We start from the raw sequence: 16,670 nt of genomic DNA on the forward strand, positions 1-16,670 counted from the left end.
CCTAGTTTAGGTTTAGGAACCAAAAATAACTCTAAATGGAAATGGGTCGATCCACGGATTAGAGAGATGGGTACGGGGTCAAGTTACTGGGTTTGGAAGGCTTTAGACACCAAACCCGCTCGGTCAAAATGATCGGTCTCTACTACGATCCAAAACTATCTTAAGGTCAAACAGGGAAGAAAATGGTCAAGGCTAGGATCTAACCATCATCATCAATGTATATCAGATGTGCTAAACGAATCCTATGGCTAAAACCCTCTAATTATCATATGATTATTCTTCGAATTTCGCACAAAAGGGAAATTTTGAAAAAAAAACCTAAATCTCATCCCATATTCTAGCATTCAAAATGGTAACATTTCCAAATCATCAAAAGTACAAACTCATGGAAAATTCTCCAAATAGAAAAATTATAACTACCAAAACTGTTAAATTGGAACTTACGAAGTTTCTAACTTGGAAATTTGAAGTTTTTTAATCTAAAATTTGAAAAATATATGATGAGTTACCAAATTGGAAAATAAATTCTCTACAATAGAAAGTTTCAAAAAATGCAAATTCTCAAATTAGAAACTCCCAAATTTTCATGAACGTGAGCTTTCTAAATATGAAAATGTAGAATCTTCTAAATTAGGAAATTGATAAAATAAGAAATTTCTAAATTATAAATCCATGAACATATATTCTCCCAAAGTAGAAAATTGTGCAATCTCACATTAAAAAGTTTCAAATATTAATTTTTCCTATGATTCACACATAATTTCCCAAAATAAGAATTTTATGAAGATAAAGTCCCAAATTGAAAAAATTATGAATTTGCGATGAATCACCAAGTTGGAAATTTACAAAATAACAATAAAGAGAATTTCATGTTATCATACTCACCATATTGGAGATTGACAAATATCAAAGCACAAAAAATTTCTAAATTTGAAAAAGAAATCGACATTCAATCAATTCACTAAATAATCAAATGGGCATGCAATCATAATCTTCGATCTTCCCAAAACAATTCATTCAACAAAATGCATGTTTGTCAAGTCAAGAAGTGCACTAATCACATATGAAAATAAAAAAAATATAAATGAGAGAAATACATAAAAATCCCTAATTATATTAACACGCGAAAATAAAAAAGATATAAGTGAGAGCGATACATAAAAAAAAAACATTCTCCTAATTTTATCAGAAGAATAAATCAAAACATAGAAAAAACACATAAAAAAATTCTTCTAATCCTATTAATATGCCCAAAACAAATAAAATAAAATAAAACCTAAAGAAAATAGACAAAATAAATATTCTACGAACCCTATTAATATGCAAAATGAACAAAAATATAGAAAACATACGTAAGAAAAATTCTTCTAATCCTATCGACATGCAACAATAGATGAAAACATAAAAAATACAAAAAAATTCTCCCAATCCTACCGACGTGCAAAAATAAATAAAAATAAATAAATACAAAAACTAAAGAATGACTTACCTATAGAATGAAATAATATCGAATCGATTCCTTCAAGTCCAATCTAAAGACTTGCGAGTATTCCCTGCTGTGAGGAAAGACGAGGGCAGTGAGTGAGTTGTTAGGAGATATCCTAAGGAAGAATGCAGGTAGAGAGAGATGTGTTCTTGTAAGTGCTGTAGTAGTGAACCAAAAAAGGGGCGTTGTAACAATAATACGGAAAGGCTGGGCAGAACGTGAGTACAAGAGAGAGGGCAAGTTTAATAGAGAAGTAGAACGCAAGTATAAGAGAGAGAGTGGGTTTAATGGTTGAAAAAAGTGGGGAAGGATGGAGAGCAGGTTTAATGGCTGAAAAACGTAGGGAAGAGATCATAGAGATGAAAGAATAGAGAGAGAAGTTTGAAAGATTGAAAGAGAAGAAGACGTTTATAGGGATGTGGGCTGTTGTAGAACGTAAGGTGAAGGTAGTGTGTTGTAAGTACTATAATGGAGATGGGTGCAGTAAGGTGGACTGTTAGAGAAGGTGCAGAGAGAGTTGAAGACGATGGGGGTTGAGAGTTGGGGCGTTAGGTTGTAGAGGCTGTGTTGAGGACATGAAGTAAAAGGTCTGTTGGAGGAGGAGACATCCAGAGAGGGCTAGGAGAGGTAGAGGACATTAGAAGGGTGTGGGCTGTTGTAGGACAAAACGTGAAGGAGAGAGAAGAGGGCTTAAAGATGGCTGTAGCAGCCACGTTTTTGAAGAGAGGGTTGCTTTGTAGTGGTTGTATTGAGAAGAATAGAGGGCTGAGAGTGAGATGTGTCACAATGGTGTAGTAGGGTTAGGACGTGAGTGCGATGGGTCACGTTGGCTGCAATAGAGTGAGGAAGATGAAGTGGGCAGTAAGGTGTCTTTCTTCTCTATTTTTTTTCTCATTTTTCTTTTGTTGTTGTCCAAAACAAAGAGAGGAGAAATCAGAGAGAGAAATTGCAGAGAGACTTTGGGGAGAGGACTGGTTGAAGGGAAGTAAAGACGGAAAGAGGGTTGGGGAGGTGCAGAGGACATGACAAAAAGGACTGGGAAGTCAAAGAGGTGAGGACGTTGTAGGAAGGACTTGTTGATGTAGAGTGAGAAATTGATGGAGGAGAAGAAGGTAACAAGTTCAACCACCAAATGCCCCTTTTCCTTTTCATCCAGCTTCTTTTATAGAAGCTAAGTAGGCGTTTGGATAGGACTCCTTGACTACTTCTGACTCTTGCGGGGAGTTAGAAGTCGTTTGGATGCGTTTTGATGAACAATTCCTTCGAAAAGTTACTCCGCGCAAGAGCAAGAAATTACTCTTTGTGAAGAAGTCGAGAAAACTTATTTCTCAAAACTCATCTTGCGGGGAGTCAAAATCTAACGGTTCGTTTTACCAAAATACCCTTAACTTTATTAATTTTCTATGAAAATATTCCTAATTCATTTGCCCTTAAATCAAATGAAAGAAATATTTATTAATATTAAAAAAAAAATTTAATTTTGAGTATAATGGATTTAAACACATTATATTAATATTTAATATTTAAAATATTATATTATATTATATTAGTATTTATTATATTATATTATATTATATTAATAGTTATAGTTAAACACATTATATTAATATTTAATATTTAAAATATTATATTATATTATATTAATATTTATTATATTATATTATATTAATATTTATTATATTATATTATATTAATATTTATAGTTAAAATGTCAAAAACAATATAGTTTGAAGGCATATTATGACACTAAAAGACAGTCTGTCAATTTTTTTTTTAAATTTTGAGTATAATGGATTTAAACACATTATATTAATATTTATTATATTATATTATATTAATATTTATAGTTAAAATGTCAAAAACAGTATAGTTTGAAGGCATATTATGACACTAAAAAACAGTCTGTCAATTTTTTTTTTAATATTATGTCAAAAACAGTTTGTCAAATTTTTTAAAAAATTTTGAGTATAATGGATTTAAACATATTATATTAATATTTAATATTTAAAATATTATATTATATTATATTAATATTTATTATATTATATTATATTAATATTTATAGTTAAAATGTCAAAAACAGTATAATTTGAAGGCATATTATGACACTAAAAGATAAAAAATAGTAACTGGTATAATATAAGGGTATTCTGGTCTTTTTTCTAGAAGTCATGAGAAGTCAGTATGGTTCCCAAACAGATTTCCAGCACAAAAGTACTTTTGCCAGTACTTCACAGAGTTGATTGCCAAACGCCCTTTCCACACAGAATTACTTTTCCAGCTCCTCCATAGAGTACTTCAGCTCCTATTCTTTGAAAGAGTAGTTCTGCTCCTGGTATCCAAACAGGCCCTTAAAAGAGTATTCTTTTAAGTTTCTATTTGGAATTTCCTTTTGAAAAATTTTATTTCTCTTTTTCTTATTTTTTACACGTATTTCTCTTTTTTTTTTGCTTTTGATTTCCTTTTTTGGATAATAATGGTGGGACAATCCCACGCTACTCACCTTGTTGGTTGTCCCTTGTTAATGAGTTGTGATTGGTTGATAATTTTTATCTTGGGTTTTGATTTGAATTGAATTTATTGGATAGTTGGTGTAGACACCCCATTTTTGCAGTTACCTAATTAATCAACTTGTCAACCAGATTGCGATGGTTCCCAATGATGGATGGTTATTCCAATGCTCTATTTGTTACAAGATATGTTTCAGAAATTCGAATAAGGTATCTCAAGCAAATAAAACTGTAGAAACCACACTACGTTGAGAAAATATGACTCCAAAAACATAGAAATCATCATTTTTCAGACAAAAAGAAGTTTCACGATAAAAATTACTAAAAAATGATCAAATTACCAAAATACCCTTAACATCAAAACATCCTTAGAGCCTACATTACGCTTAGGAAAATCCTTTCAAACACATAAAATACAAATCGAAATCAAATAAATCATTTCACCAATTTTCACAAAATTTGACAAAATTACGAAAATACCCCTCATAAAGTTCACTATCATTTCACACAAAAAAGTTCATAAATGACACAAACCAATATTCCTATTGAATTCCTTACGAAAAATCGATTCTAAAACATCCTAAAACATTGAAAAACGACTTAAAACGCAAAAAGTCTTCTCCGAGGGTAAAACGATAATTTTACAATTTTAATAATAAAAAAATCTAAAATTAATAATTAAAATATTAATTAATATAAAGTGAAATCCTAATTAAAATTAAATTCAATCAAGTAAGACTTAAGTCAAAATCTTAAAATCAAATCAATCAAGTAAGATTTAAGTCAAAACCCTAAATTCTAGTCAATCAAGTCAAACTTAAGTCAAAATCCTAATCAATCTAATAAGACTAAAGTCAAACCCTAACCTTAATAGAATTCTAATTAAACTCTAAAACTATCTAAAAGAAACATAATTAAAATTTAAAACTATCTAAAATAAACATAATCTAACTCTAACTCTATCTAAAAAGTTCTTAAAAAAATCTATAAATAGGGGTCTCTATAACCTATTTTCGTATGAAAGAGAAAATCTTAGAAAAATTAGGTCAAGGAGCCTCCCCAACCCTCACAAAATCCTAATTTTGAAGTTCTAACCCCTTACCTATCATCTAACTCATAATTTTTACTCAAAAATACCCAGAAACTCTTAAAAAATATTCAAAAATCCATAGAAAATTAGGAAGCATTTAGATCTAAGGAGAATATACTTCATCTTGGAGATCCGAATTGGATCTAGTAATGAAAACGAAGTAAGGAATCATAAGAAATGAATCTCTCCGCCAACTCTGAGGGAATTATCGTTGTGATCATCTAGATATTTTTCATTCTTATTTTTTTTTTATTATTTAGGTCTTTTAGCAATGTAGTTTTATTTGAGAAAAGTAGAGACTAGCGTTTGCCGGGCGAGGTTGGTGCCTAACACCTTCCTACCCCGTAACGTGATCCTCGAACCCGTATTTTCTTTTATAGATTAGTGTTATTTATCTTTTATAGTCATTGTTCGATTCTTAGACTGTAATAACTAGGTGATGACTCTCAAACCTTAAAAATCAAAAGCGGAGCTGCGTACCCCGCGGATTGAGGGCGCTTTCAGTAGCGACTCTATTGGGAATAATTGAGGATCAAATTTGAAAAGCTCTAAGTATGAGAACATTGCCATTTAGACCTAATTTTTTTATGTTTATTTTATTTATTTTTAGTTTATTTGATTCGTTTATTTTTGGGATTGTATTATATTCTCTCGACGTCATTTTTAGCGTATTATTATGAAATATTATTTGCTATGATTCAATTTTGGATTGTTTGGGATGACCCTAAATAATACAAGATATTGAGAGAATGATGATGTGAAAAAATGGGTGTTGACCCATTTTTTGGATTATTTTTTGGGTTTTTATTATCCTTTGGTATCCTTTGATTCGATTTTGGATACATTGATTTGACATATATTTTTTTTATGATTCAATCTAAGGTCATTTTGGGATGACTTTAAATAATGAAAAATTCAAAGTGACATATGAATGGAGGATGGAATGAAATAGTTTGGGTGAGAGTCATGAAATTTTATTTTTGTTTTAGAAAATTTTTGGATAAAAATTTTTAGTACGTTACTATGCATGAGTGATAAGTTGTGAACAAAAATTATTTGTGAGTGATGCGCTAAGAAACAAAAAAATTACTTTTTTTAATGTTGTTTGTGATGAGGAGAAGATTCCAATAAAAAATCGTAAAAAAAAAAAAAAAAAAAAAAAATTATTTTTATGCGTGGTGTGCCTTTAGAAGAAAACGATTTTTATTTTTCATCTTCTTCTCAAATAAATTATTTGTGAGTGATGTGTTAAGAAACTAAAACAATTGTTTTTTTAATATTGTTCGTGATAAGGAAATGATTCCAATAAAAAAATTACAAAAAAAAAAAATAATTTGTTTCTAAAAAAAAAAAAAAGTCATCACCCCTTATCTCAACGATTATCATCCTATCCTCGATTCAATATTCAATAAAATCTCAATTTATTTTAGATCATCCAAAGTAACCCTTGATTGGATCATAGAGAAAGAGTCATTTTGTTTTTATTTCGTTTTGAAAAAAAAAACATTTGTGTCTATTTCATCGATTGGCCAATGATTGATTATTTTTGTGCCATAATTTTTACTTATTCGACGTGCCATAATCTTGATTGAGATATGTGTTTGACGTGTTTATTTTGATCTTGATATGATGGGTTTGTATACTATCTTGTTTGATATTTCTATGACACCCATGTTGTGATAATCTGATTTGGCCCATTCATTTGAAAACGCCCCGGGCACATACCACTAGCACATTTATTTTGTTGCATTGCATGCTTGCATGTCCCTTATAGCCAACGTGGCACTAGTGTGTGGCCCGGTCTCCTTGGAGATGCGACGTCATTCATGAAAACCATAACTCTAGTCACGTACCTTAGGGTATATAAAACTGGGATATCAGTACCGTTTGATCAGGTGACACTGAAAGGTATATTGATGCACCCAGGCTGGAGTGACCTGAGCCTTTTGTCCTATTGTAAGCCACACAGTCAGTCTATGTTTTTTTAATTCTAATAGAATAAAGAAGCTTTTGATTATCATGCAGGTAATAATGATTTGAGCAGAATGTCTAACATGAGGATTGACTTAGAGCTCACTAATCAAACTTAATAAATATTGGAATTAAAAAGTACACTCAAGAAATGCAAATTGGTGATACATTATCCTTATGGGAACATCAGAGAATAATAAATTTACTTGAAAAATTCAACAATGTTCTTGCATGGTCTCATCAGAATAGCTTGCACCAAAATAAATCAAGACATAAAGTCAAGAGTGAACTTCAAAGTTGAAGTTTATCGGTCAAAAATGATGTAGATGAAATTATCGACAAAGGAGCTAAGATCCGCAACAAAGGATCCATCATGTTTTTCACTCGAGAGAAAAAAGTTCTCATTCGTAAAAGAATATGAGATTTTCTTCGAAATTTGGAAATGATTGAATGAGTCAATGTCAAATACTAAAAACTCAATCACACTCAATTTCATAGAAAAAGACTGAAGATTTTTCCTTTTCAAAAGAAGACTTTACTTGACAGAGCAATCCACATACCGAGTTCCTGAAACTTGGACCAAGTCAAGTAGCAATACACCAAAGGAAGCCTCCTTTGGTCGAATCATTTATCTGTTTTACAAAAAAAAAAAGATAACTTTCTTTAGTCCCTCGCAGCCACTAAAGAAATCAAATAGTCTGTTTCTTTCTAAACCACACCAACCAACCTTGGGAGGGAAGTCTAAGTATGAACTACGTTTTGACCTGGTCTCAAAAGAAAAAAAAATATTTGGGGTACGTAGGCAACCTAAGTAGTTACTTTAGACCCGGTTACGCAAAAAAATGTATTCTCTTAACAAAAGTGTCATCTAAAAGGAAAATCCCCTATTGAAATGTTCAAAAGAAGAGAATGTCAAACTAGGGGCATTAGAAAAAATTGCCAGAAAAGAAAAGAATGCCAAACTAGGGGTATTAGAAAAAAAGAGTCAAAAGAATTTACAGAAAAAAATGACAAAAAAAGATAATATTAAACTAGGGGCATTTTGGAAAGTTGAGCCTTTTACCCTTTCTTTCTAAATCATGTCTTAAGCCCACCTATTAAGTCCTCCTGAATGTTAATTGACTCGATTAAAGTGTAGGGAACCAAAAAGCTATCAAGTTGAATATTCAAGATCATCGAGAAAAAAAGAGAAGTCCGCTAAGTCGAAAACCTAAAAAGACGACCTAGGCAAAAATTAGGGCATAACCATAAAAAAGAACGCCTGTTAGTTTGAAAACCTGAAAAGGCGACCTAGCCAAAAATCAAGACATCTTTAGAAAAAGAAAAGAAAAACCTACTAGGTTGAAAACCTGATAAGGCAACCTAAGAAAAAATTAGGGCATCATCAAATGGGAGGAAATATCCCATCAAGAAGAAAAATTCTGAAGGTAGCTTATGTAGAAACTAGAAAATGCAGAACCATTCAAGCCATTACATTTGTTTTTCAGTTAAGAGCTCACATCCGACGAAGAAAATGTTGAAGTTGAAAAAATCAGAAGTCATCTTGAACATTGTAAGATCTTCAAGAGTATGTTTACTTGTTCAAGTATTCGCTAATGGAAGATGTAGAATTATCAACCACTTTGAAGAGAAAAATCTTTATTCTAATATTTATCAAGATTTTTTAAGTCAAGCTCAAGCAATTTTCAAAAGAAATTCGAAAGAAAATGATCAATCCCTTATTGCACATATGATAATCTTAAGAGTTTTAAATTTAAGGGAATGTCAATTCTACTATCTGTTATATATCAGAGTCCATATTTTTCAAACATAATCCATTCCATCAGTCTCGTAGTCAAGTTCCAGTTAAAGCCAACCTTGAAACTAGGGGCATTTTTGAAAGTCATTTAATTCTAAAGTTTTGTTCTTAATCACATGATAAAAAGAAAATCTTACAAAACCTTTAAAGTCTAGCATGATAGGCCAATAAAGGCCTAATCTCCCGATCTTTGAGCTCGATAATACCGAGTCCTTAATTAATCTAAGCCCGAGAAGTGTGGCTCCAATAAGTTTGAGTCCGAGAAACGAGACTCAAACTTTTTTTGAATTATAGAATGAATTAACGGGATTGTTTAAGTTTATGTAAACCTCAGCCCGAGAAGCGTGGCTCCAATAAGTTCGAGTCCGAGAAACGGGACTCCAACTCTTTTTGAATCATAGAATGAATTAACAGGATTGTTTAAGTTCCTGTAAATCTAAGCCTGAGAAATATGACTTAGTAAGTTCGAGTCTGAGAAACGAGACTCCAACTTTTTTTGAATCATAGAGTGAATTAACAGGATTGTTTAAGTTCCTATAAACCTTAGCTTGAGTCCAAGAAGCGAGACTCCAACTTTAATAGGATTGTTTAAGTTTCTATAAACCTCATCTAGAGTCCGAGAAACGAGACTCTAGCTTTATTTGAATCATATAATGAATTAACAAGATTGTTTAAGTTCCTGCAAACCTTAGCCAGGTCCAAGAAGCGAGATTCTAACTTTAACATGATGGTTTAAGTTCCTGTAAACCTCAATCAGAGTCTGAGAAACGAGACTCCAACTTTGTTTGAATCATATAATGAATTAACAAGATTGTTTAAGTTCCCGTAAACCTTACTTCGAGTCCGAGAAACGAGACTCCAATTGTAATAGGATTGTTTAAGTTCCTGTAAACCTTAGCCAGAGTCCGAGAAACGAGACTCCAGCTTTGTTTGAATCATATATTGAATTAATAGGATTGTTTAAGTTCCTGCAAACCTCAGTCCAAAAGCGTGGTTCCAGTAAGCATGAGTCTGAGAAACGAGACTTAAACTTTTCGAACTCTGAATAAAGAATTTAATGAAGTTCCTATAATATCGTACGATTGTTTTCATTGCATAAAATGCATTTTGATTTGAATCCTTATTATTAGTGAGAGAAGATCTCTAATCATTAGGCATCACACCATGGCACACACGTGCACTTTTGCATTAGTCAGGAAGAATCTTCCAAAATTCAAGGATCTGACACCGTTAGTGAGAGTTCAGGCTCGAAGACCTGACACCTTTTAGTTCGGGGAGAGTTTAACCCTCAAGGATCTGAATGCCTCGACGAATTGCTAAATCAGCCTGCAAAATGAACTGTCATTAGCTTTGGCATTTAGATATCGTACTATCTACCAAAATAGATTTTCTATCTAGTTTGCTTCAACCCTCTGCCAAAGAGGGGCATCTGTAGACACCCCATTTTTACAGTCATCTGATTAATCAACTCGTCAACCTGATTGCGACGGTTCCCAATGATGGATAGTTATTCTAATGATCTATTTGTTACCAGATATGTTTTAGAAATTCGGATGAGGTATCTCAAGCAAACAAAATTGTAGAAACCATGCTACGCTAGGAAAATATGACCCCAAAAACATTGAAATCATAATTTTTCAGACAAAAAAAACTTCAAGATAAAAATTATTAAAAATGATCAAATTATCAAAATATCCTAACATCAAAACATTCTAGAGCCTATGTTACGCTTAAGAAAATCCTTTCAAACACAAAAAAATAAATCGAAATCAAATAAACCATTTCACCAATTTTCACAAAATTTGACAAAATTACAAAAATACCCCTTATAAAGTTCACTACCATTTCACACAAATTTCATACATAACACAAACCAATATTTCCATTGAATTTCTTACGAAAAATCGATTCTAAACATCCTAGAACATTGAAAAACAACTTAAAACGCAAAAAGTCCTCTCCGAGGGCAAAACGATAATTTTACTATTTTAATAATTAAAAATTTTAAAATTAATAATTAAAATATTAATTAATGTAAAGTGAAAACCTAATTAAAATTAAAGTCAATCAAGTAAGACTTAAGTGAAAATCATAAAATCAAGTCAATCAAATAAGACTTAAGTCAAAACCCTAAAATCTAGTCAATCAAGTGAGACTTAAGTTAAAATCCTAATCAATCTAATAAGACTAAAGTCAAATCCTAACCCTAATAGAATTCTAATTAAACTCTAAAACTATCTAAAATAATTTTAATTAAACTCTAAAACTATCTAAAAGAAACATAATTAAACTCTAAAACTATCTAAAAGAAACATAATTAAAATCTAAAATTATCTAAAAGAAATATAATCTAACTCTAACTCGATCTAAATTTTTTTTAAAAAAATCTATAAATAGGGGTTTCTATAATCTATTTTCGTATGAAAGAGAAAACCCTAGAAAAAGTAGGTCAAGGAGCCTCTCCAACCTTCTCAAAACCCTAATTTTGAAGTCTTAACCCCTTACCTATCATTCAACCCATAACGTTTTCTCAAAAAATACCTAGAAACTCTTTAAAAACACCTAGAAATCCATAAAAAAATTAGGAATCATTTAGATCTAAGGAGAAGATACTTCATCTTGGAGATCCAAATCGGATCCAGTAACGGAAACGAAGTAAGGAATCACAAGCAAGGAATCTCTCCACCAACTCTGAGGGAATTATCGTTGTGATCATCTATGTATTTTTCATTCTTTTTTTTTTTAGGTCTTTTAGCAATGTAGTTTTATTTGAGAAAAGTAGAGACCGGCGTTTGCCAGGCGGGGTTGGTGCCTAACACCTTCCAAGCCCATAATGTGATCCTTTGACCCGTATTTTCTTTCGTAGATTAGCGTTATTTACGTTTTAGAGTCAGTGTTTGGTTCCTAGACTGTAACAACTAGGTGACGACTCCCAAACCTCAAAAATTAAAAGCGGATCCACGTACCTCGCGGATCGAGGGCGCTTTCAATTGGTCTTTAATTTTTAATTTGATGTCTAAAGTTTTTCTTTTAATTTAAATTTGAATTTGGATTTGTTTTCAAATTTTGATTGTTTAATTAAGATTTAATTTCAATTTTATTTGATCGATTGAGTTCGATTATGGATTTTGAATTTGTTAATTTAGTTGGATTTCGATTTGAATTCAAGTTTCTTGATTTTGCATTTTAATTGGTTGAATAATTTTTAATTTGATTTTGATTAAATTTGTTGCTTGATTAAATTTTAATTGTTGCTTGGTTTTTAATTTTAGTTGTTTGATTTTTAATTTTAATTGTTTAATTTGAATTTTATTTTCACTAGATTGGATTTTTAACTGGATTTCGATTTGATTTTTTATTATGTTTTCCTAGGGATCGGGGTCTCTAAGTTGAATTTGGATGTTGAGGTGCATTTCAATCATTTTTATGATCTTTCCTAAATTTTTTTTCTTTTTGTCGATTTGGGTCTTGTTAGATGCGAAATCATGTTTTGAGTGTAATGGAGGTACTTTAGAGACTTTTCAGAGGTTCGAAATCTATGAAGGGTATTTTCGTCATTTTTTCAATTTTTATAGATTTTTATGAATTTTAGCATGAAGTTTCTTTCAATCCTAACGTGATTATTTCTAAATTTCAAAGTCTTAATTTCTTAGCGTAGCAAGATCTCTAAGTTATCGAACTATGTAACGAACCTAAAGCGTATGTACTTGCTAAATCGGGTATATGATGTAGCGATTCAAAACGTACGTAAATTTCTATATCGAGTCGTAATGAGTAAAGGGGGGTGAAAGGACTAGAAATGGAAGGTATCAGGAACAGTACTCACAAGCCTTCAAGTTATTTGCGGTTATCATTAAGAATTCATGACAACTAGGTGACGAATTGTCGAATTAGGTAGATGCAAAAATGGGGTGTCTATAGATGCCCCTTTTTGGCAAAGGGTGGAAACAAACTAGATAGCCAATCTATTGTGGTAGATAGTGTGACATCCGAATGCCAAATCTAGTGACAACTCATTTTACAGTCTGATTCGACAATTTGTCGAAGCATCCAGATCCTTGAGGGTAAGCTCTCCTAAGATTAAAAAATTGTCAACTCCTTGAATTTCGAGAAATTCTCCTTGACTGATAATGTAAATGCAATGCAAGTGCGTGTGTGTGCAATAGTGTAGTAATGATTTTGAAAAGGCGCACTTCCATTCTGCGCATTTATGTTGGGAGGATAATAAGCTTAACAGTGAAAAACTATGTAAACTCAACATAATATCTGAGCAACACTAAGCATAACTGGGCTTAACTGAGCATAACCTGAACATATACTAAGCATAATCTGAGCATCAATTTAGCATAATCCGAGAAAATCCCTGGCGATATGTGAGCAAAATCTGAGAAAATCATCGGCGGTATCTGAAAGTGCCCTAGATCCGCGGGGTGCGCGGATCCACTTTTGACCTTTGAGGTTTTGGAGTCGCCACCTAGTTATTACGGTCTAGGAACCGAATACCGACTCTAAATGGATAAAAAAACTAATCTACTGAAGAAAAATTGAATCCGAGGATCACATTACGGGGTAGGAAGGTGTTAGGCACCAACCCCGCTTGGCCAATGCCGGTCTCTACTTATCCAAAATAAGACTACATTGCTAACAAAAAATCTAGATAAAAAAATAAAAGAAATTTTACCTTCGATACGCAAAGATTATATTCACTCAGACCTGATAAACTCGCTCCTTGTACCGTACTCCTTTTTTCGTTCTGTCTCCGGATCTAATTTCTGATCTTCGAGACAAGGTATCTCTTTCTTGGATCTGGATCCTTCGAACTTGTTATGGATTTTGGGGTATTTTTAAAGAGCTTCTAAGTGTTTTTCAAGCTAAAATCGAAGTATGGGTGTTAGGTAAGGAGTTGGGACTTCAAAATTAGGGTTTATGGGAGGTTAGGAAAGCTTGTTGACCTACTTCTCTTAGGATTTTTTATTTGATACAAAAATAGGGTGTGAGGAACCCTATTTATAGATTTTTTTAAGGGTTTGTTTAGATAGAATTAATGTTTAATTAGAATTAGTGATTAATTAGAATTCTTTTAGTTAGAGTTATATTTTAGTTAGAATTATTTTAGGTAGAGTTATATTTTAGTTAGAATTCTATTAGATAGAGTTATTATTTAATTAGAACTCTATTAGGGCTTTGACTTTTGGTCTTATTTGATTGACTTTAAGATTTCTACTTTAGTCTTACTTGATTGACTTTAATATCTTGACTTTGGTCTTACTTGATTGACTTTAATTTTGACTTTAGTCTTACTTGATTGGCTTTAATATCTTGACTTTAGTCTTACTTGATTGACTTTAATTTTTTGGAGAACCCTCCTCTATTATATCTTTAATTCTTTGGACCACCAAATGGAGGGGTCCTTGAATAAATATCTTGGCAACCCTCAACAATTTTGCCTGAGAGCCTGATTGATCGATTTTTTTAGTTAAAATTTGTAAATTAATTTTATTAATGTTTCAATTTAGTTATTTAATATTTATTTATTAATTTCAAAATTTTTAATTATAAAAATTGTGAAATTATTATTTTGCCCTCGGAGAGGACTTTTCGCGTTTTAAGTCGGTTTTTTATGTTCTATGATGTTTTAGAATCGATTTTTCATAAAGAATTCAATGGAAATATTGGTTTGTGTCATTTATGAAATTTTTTGTGTGAAATGGTCGTGAACTTTATGAGGGGCATTTTTGTAATTTTGTCAAATTCTGTGAAAATTGTCGAAATGATTTATTTGATTTCGATTTGTTGTTTTATGTGTTCGAAAGGATTTTCTTAAACGTAATTTAGGCTCTAGGGATATTTTAAGGTTAGGGGTATTTTGGTAATTTGATCATGTTTTAGTAATTTTTATCGTGAAACTTCTTTTTATCTGAAAAATGATGATTTCTAAGCTTTTGGGGTTATATTTTCCTAGCGTAGCATGATTTCTATAGTTTTGTCAATTCAAAATATCTCATTTGGATTTCTTAAACATATCTAATAACAAAATAAAGCATTGGAATAAACATCCATCATTAGGAATCGTTGCGATCGGGTTGACGAGTTGATTAATTAGGCAAGTGCAAAAATGGGGTGTCTACAGATGCCCCTCTTTGGCAGAGGGTTGAAGCAAAACTAGATAGGAAATCTATTTTGGTAGATAGTGCGATATCCGAATGCGAAAACTAGTGACAGTTCATTTTGCAACCTGATTTAGCAATTTGTCGGGGTATTCAGATCCTTGAGGGTAAAGCTATCCCCGAACTAAAAGGTTGTCAGGTTATCGAGTGAGAACTCTCACTGACAGTGTCAGATCATTGAATTTTAGAAAATTCTCCTTGACTGATGAAACAACTGTGCAAGTGTGTGACTTAAAATCTGAGATAAATTTCAAAGAGTTTAAGTTGGAACTAAGTAAAATCTAAGTATAAAATGAATATAAAATGAATATAAAATGAGCATAAACTGAGCATAATTTGAGCATAAACTGAGTATAATTTGAGCATAGACTGAGCATAAACTGATCATAACTGAGCATAATCTGAGCATAATTTGAGCATAATTCCGAGAAAACCCTCGACAGTAACTGAGCATAATTTCGAAAAACCCTTGGCGGTAACTGAGCATAATTCCGAGAAAGTCCTCGACAGCATCTGAGCATAGTTCCGAGAAAACCCTCGGCGGCATCTGAGCATAGTTCCGAGAAAGCCCTTGGTGGCATCTGAGCATAATTTCGAGAAAGCCTTCGGCGGCATCTGAGCATAGTTTCGAGAAAGCCTTCGGCGACATCTGAGCATAGTTCCGAGAAAACCCTCGGCGGTAACTTAGCATAGTTCCGAGAAAACCCTCGGCGGCATCTGAGCATAGTTCTGAGAAAACCCTCGACGGTAACTAAGCATAGTTTCGAGAAAACCCTCGGCGGTAACTGAGCATAGTTCGGAGAAAACCCTCGACGGCATTTGAGCATAATTCCGAGAAAACCCTCGGTGGCATCTGAGCATAATTCCGAGAAAGTCCTTGACGGCATCTGAGCATAGTTTTGAGAAAATCCTCGACGGTAACTGAGCATAATTCTGAGAAAGCCCTCAGCAGCATCTGAGCATAGTTTCGAAAAAACCCTCGGCAGTAACTGAGCATAATTCAGAGAAGGTCCTCGACGGCATCTGAGCATAATTCCGAGAAACTCTCAGTGGTAACTGGCTGAGTAAAACTGAGAATGAAGGAATAAATCTGGGAAATAATGATTGAGATTGAATTTGGGAATGAATAGATCTGGGAAAGAATGAATGCCCTATCTCCTATTCTTGGTGAAAGGGTTATGAGTTAATCTCTAAGCACAACCAAATGTGAGATCCAAAATGCTTTTGTTTGAACCTCAAGGTTTTATCCAAAATTTTTATGAATTTAAAACCTGAGTTTTTATTTCTTTTGAACCTCAAAGGTTTTTCGAAAAATTATTATCAAGAGGGTAACCTTAAGTTTGGGGTTCCCATTATCTTTTAGGATTAACATTGCTCAAAAACAAAATGTCCCTGGTCTGACAATAAACATGTCATTGGAGATAATTGAACTCATCATGTAAAAAAATAAAAAATGCCCCTAGTATAAGCGGGAAAAGTTACATATTAAAGAAGAAAGAAAATGCCCCTTGTATGAAGGTTTGAAATATTTGATTACCACAAGCACAATAAAGACTCAACTTTTAATTTTGATTAATTTTATTGAAGGTTTTGAGTCAGGCTCAAGAGAACAAAATTATTTCCTTTTGAGACTCATCATAGAATTCAC

The sequence above is a fragment of the Akebia trifoliata genome, chromosome 2 (genome assembly GCF_017979445.1).
Source record: "Akebia trifoliata isolate Shusen 1 chromosome 2, ASM1797944v1, whole genome shotgun sequence".
NCBI classification, from domain to species: domain Eukaryota; kingdom Viridiplantae; phylum Streptophyta; class Magnoliopsida; order Ranunculales; family Lardizabalaceae; genus Akebia; species Akebia trifoliata.